Genomic DNA, 5,292 nt, shown 5'->3' with positions numbered 1-5,292 from the left:
AATGATAGAAATATCAAAACTGAAAAATCTACTTTTGTATGAGGGTACAATTGACCCCTGGTACAATTGACCCTGATTATTTATATCTACTACTGCTTCGACCTTTCAAGATTTTTTTCATAAGCCTGTTCATGAAGGAATAGATCCGTTGATCCGCGATCCGTACTTTTGACTCTACGCCGAGGCATCTAAAACAAAACGTTCAAATACTTAGTTACTTACTGAATTAAGCTAAAATGTACATATTCAGAAGGGTTTAATGCCTGGTAGGTATGCCTAAAATTGTAAAAATAATAAGCACGTGAATGTTTTATAATAACTTATTTTATTATAACCAATTTAAAATATTATGTAGTAAGTATAAAATAAGGTTCCGGGGCTTAATTGTACCACGGGGTTGATTGTACCGCTACAATTGACCCCATGGAGACTGGTACAATTGTTCCAAGTGGGTAGTCAAGAGAACTTCACCTAAAATTCAGTCATTTTCACAGTGAATGCCAATTATTCGCTGTCGATACAAAGTTTAGAGCCTGGATAAACTATTGACAACAATACCTTGTAACAAATATCATATTAGGCAACTTATGGGCTCCATATATTTGACGTAAAAACTTACTGCGGCTGGGCAAAAAACAAAAATCCTTCCTGTACATCTTCGTTACTCAGCGCAAGCGCCGCCGACTGGTGAGCGGATGGAAACACAAAAAGCGCATATTCTGACGCTATGTACACAACCTAACGTCGCTTGTATGAAGAAATATCGCCGATGGTACTATTGACCCGTGGTACTATTGTACCCGGTCTACCCTACTTATAATAAATCTGTAGAGAGGTCAACTCTGTACATGAAATATATTTTCAAAATAACTATCAGGGGGTGATACTGATGCCAAAAATGCAATCAGTAAAATTTTTGTCTGTCTGTCTGTCTGTATGTTCCTTATAGAAACAAAAACTACTCGACGGATTTTAACGAAACTTGGTACAATTATTCTTCATACTCCTGGGCAGGTTATAGTATACTTAGGAATTCCCACGGGAACAGGAATTAGCGGGAAAATCCTTTTGTATGAAAAATCTAAACGCTTAAGTTAGACGCTTTAAATTTCGCACGTAGGTACTTTAGTAAACTAATTCCCACGGGAACTGGAATTCGTGGGAAAATCCCTTTGTATGAAAAATCTAAACCGCTTTAGTTAGACGCTTGAAATTTGACATGTAGGTATCTTAATAAACTTAAAGCTTAGTTACAACAGAATATTGCAAAATTCCCACGTGAACGGGAAAAAACATTTGAACGAAAAAATCTAAACCGCGTAAGATAGATGAAGGGGGTAAAACGGGATCCACGCGTACGAAGTCGCGGGCGGCCGCTAGTTGCTAATAAAACTATTTATTGTCAAGAATTATATGTATAATAATGCGAATTCCCGTTCCCGTGGGAATTAGTTTACTAAAGTACCTACGTGCGAAATTTAAAGCGTCTAACTTAAGCGGTTTAGATTTTTCATACAAAAGGATTTTCCCGCTAATTCTTGTTCCCGTGAGAATTCCTAAGTATACTATAACCTGCCCAGGAGTATGAAGAATAATTGTACCAAGTTTCGTTAAAATCCGTCGAGTAGTTTTTGTTTCTATAAGGAACATACAGACGGACAGACAGACAGACAAAAATTTTACTGATTGCATTTTTGGCATCAGTAGGTATCACCCCCTGATAGTTATTTTGAAAATTATATTTCATGTACAGAATTGACCTCTCTACAGATTTATTATAAGTAGGTATAGATATGTAGGAGAGACGTCTTAATTACACTTTAAATCGTAGATCGATAAAGAACCCCTTTGTCAAACCGTATGAATAGCAGCAAATAGAACTTTGCGTATTGGAAAAATAGGAATGCCTACGGAAAAGCCAAACATTTTTTAAAAAGAAGTTAATATATTTTACTTACATTTAAATCCAAAAATATCTTTATTCCGACCCAAGGGTAAGTAGGCAGTTATGTAGGTATAAATGAAAATACGTATGTAGGTACTTATTATTTATTAATGGTCATGTTCTACATTTTCTATTAAATATGGGCCCAATACATCAATGATGTCGCCATCACAACAAAGTACCATAAATGGTTTAACGAGATTCCGATATTTGTATAGGGAATAAGTTTTTTTTTTGGTATGCATAATTGCTACTTTTTTGCACATAAATGTATGTATGTACCATCCATGATGACAATAGCCTTTCTTTGTGGTAAATCGTTTCCTGGCTTCCCGAAAAGAGACTGGAACATAAAGGTTTCTTTGGGCTACTTCCTCTCTACTAATATGTTGTAACCCTAAATGTGCTGGTACGAAATGTTCCTCCATCATACTGCGTGCTTTCATTACATATTTTGTAAGAGTACTCCTTGAAATGCCAAGTAATGTAGCTATTCTGTCATCTGAATCACCGGTCCTCAGCTTCATTAAATAAGCACCAACTGTAGTAATTCGTGCTCTCTGATAGTATCTATGGCAAAGAAGATCTGAAGGACGAATCTGAAAATAAAATAAAACATCAGATTCACAGTTCAACAATAAGAAGAGCAATATTTATATAGGATTAACGACTTTTGTGTGTAACGGAATAGTAAGATGAGTGATGAAAGATAATTTATGATTTGAACGCTGAATGATGAGGAATGATTGGTCTATGGAGGAAACGAAAGGGATGAATGAGGAACGAGGATTGAGAGTGAGAATAGTGGTAGTTTAAAAGAGTAGTCTGTTGTTATGCAGGAAGTATAAATAAAACTTTACTGAGTTTATTTGGCTCAGGGAATTTTTAACTGGCTTTATAATAGTAAAAATTATGTTTAATATTATGTAAGTAATAATATTGCAATATTTTAATAATATAAGTCTATTTGTATTATACAGGGTGGAAACGATAAGTGATCTATAACACTTTTAATATTGTGTGGCTGGCATACATTTAGTATGGAGGCTGAAAACATTGAATTTTCGGATAGATCCAGTTAATTCTGTAACTATTTACTGATACCGTTAGAAAGAGCTCGTGAAGCACTTTCAGGATGAGTAACCAGTTTTTCGATATCTTGTGTAGTTTAGAAATAATCGAGTGAGATCACTTATCGTTTCCACCCTGTATAACCTGTATGGATGAGAGTAGTGGCAGATTGAAAGCAATGGAAGGAGTTGAAGGATGGGAAGGCTGATTCGGAAAAAACCTTTTTTATTATTATAATAAACCGGCATAATTATTTTTATGTATTATAAAACTGGCAGGGCTCTTACCTCTCTGGGTTGAATCCAATTTCGAACAATGTTTAATATATCTTGATTATTCTCTGTATCCAAACAATGACTTCAAGTTCGCAATAATGAACAACCACATCCAACACAAACTTGTTGGTGACCTACCGGGGCACCGGTTGGCATATCTGGAGAGTCTTGTGAAGTAGGTGTGGTATCTCTTTGCAATAATGAGTGACAAGCCCCACAGATGTAGTCATTTGCAGTAACCTGTTTAAAAATAATAATAATTAGAAATAAGTTTAAAAAAATTATCAGTTTTTTAATGTCCCGCACTTAAATTATTTTATTTTAGTATTTATTAATTTACAGAAACCAATAACTTTACAAGAATTAGACTGATTGTATAGCCAATAACATTTTATTAAATAAGGACTTTAGCGTGCATTACCTCTAATGGAGTTAGTCGTTCCACAAATTATGTTCCTGATGTTAATATGATGTTGAGTGTTAGTTCTCAGGGACATGAGCTGATGTGAACGTGTTCTAGGCTCTAGTGTTCTACTGCAAAGCACACATTTTCTGCTAAGATTTGAAGTAGATGCATTTGTGTTGTATCTTGGGCTTGGGTCCAACATGTTGTGCATATAAGATCATGAGCTGTAACCTGTAAAAATAAATAGATTCATTGCATGCCATGCCACACATACTCCTGTGCGTTGAATAAATTGAGCCGCAAACCATAAAAAAAATGATAATTCAATATTATGTGCTGTTAGTAGAATTTTGGGTCAGAGGGTAGGGTTAAACAGCTTTAGTAAATAAGCATTGTTGTTATAATAATTAATTATGACGTGTTACAAACTTAGTTACAAAAAATAATAATCTAGTAGTCTTAGTTCCAAAAAACAAAACAAAACAAGCTTTCATTGAGAGCAGGGAGATAGTGTCAAAGTAAATAATTCCTTAGATTTACACCAAAACCAGCTGGATTGTCAACATAATTGTTGTTTCGCTCATGCCTCCATTGCGCTGTACCATCGACTAGTTTCTTACAATCGAATCGGGCCTGGCTGTCCACACTGTCCAGGGTTGAACCACAGATAATAGCGGAACATTCATTTCAAGACAACCCGCCATGAGAATGGCAATTCAGAAGTTTGGCAAGGCTAGTACTTATTCATAAGATTGCAGAGCAAAATGTAGGTACTTACCGATCGAGGTGCTGCCCATTGTTGTGTATAATTAAGTTGCTCATTTTCTAACACCATAGAACCACCAGCCGAGCCACACAAAAACAGTAAATCCCAGGCTGAGTATGTCGTTATTGCAATCAATCAGAGTCCGTTTGAATAGCCAAGTTTGTAGTTAATAAAGTTCCGAAAATAAAAGCTAAAACACAAACGAATCACAAAGAAGGATCAAGCAAGACAGCAACCAACTAGGCATGGAAATGATTGCTATTTTCCGTTCATTTTCATTTCATGAAATGATGATTTTTATTCATGTGATTTCACATGTGAAAGGATGATGGGCACTTTTCTATGGAATCTGGGCGTAAAACCAACAGAAATGTAACTACTATTATTTGTTAGGACTTAGTATCAGAAATATATTTTTATATAAATAACTACCAAAAACTCCCGGGTTTGCTTGGAAATTGACATAATGTATAATAGTAATAGGTGCTTTATTGCGCTAACAAAAAATATTATTAATTAATATATCTGTTACGGTCAAAGTGATAAATGTGAAAATTATGAATAATCGCCGGTTATTATGAATAATTACCACATGATTTGGTAAATGTGATTAATATGAGGTCATTTATGTGTGTATAAAACTAAATAGGCGGCTTAGGGGTGGCCCAAGGGCCACCCCCGCCGCACCTTAACCTATTTTTCACTTTAAATTAAAACATTATGTTATAGGCATCATGGAAAAGTAATATTATGCAAGAAACATTCCAAACTCATTATGCCATATTATATTAATATATGATATCAAAACGTTCAAAAGTTTGGCTGTGCA

The 5,292-nt window shown here is 35.0% G+C and overlaps 1 long non-coding RNA gene across 1 annotated transcript; it reads right to left on the bottom strand.

Annotated features, from left to right (window-relative positions):
• Positions 1 to 2,035: 2,035 nt before the first annotated feature.
• On the bottom strand, positions 2,036 to 4,685 carry LOC135083395 (uncharacterized). Its single transcript, XR_010259594.1, has 4 exons — positions 4,476 to 4,685; positions 3,713 to 3,928; positions 3,304 to 3,531; positions 2,036 to 2,544 (listed from the first exon to the last, which is right to left on the bottom strand). It is a non-coding gene; the product is annotated as an uncharacterized LOC135083395 (long non-coding RNA).
• Between the last annotated feature and the right edge of the window lie 607 nt (positions 4,686 to 5,292).

This window comes from Ostrinia nubilalis, chromosome 23 (genome assembly GCF_963855985.1).
Source record: "Ostrinia nubilalis chromosome 23, ilOstNubi1.1, whole genome shotgun sequence".
Classification (NCBI taxonomy): domain Eukaryota; kingdom Metazoa; phylum Arthropoda; class Insecta; order Lepidoptera; family Crambidae; genus Ostrinia; species Ostrinia nubilalis.
This window is presented reverse-complemented; position numbering and strand designations above follow the sequence as displayed.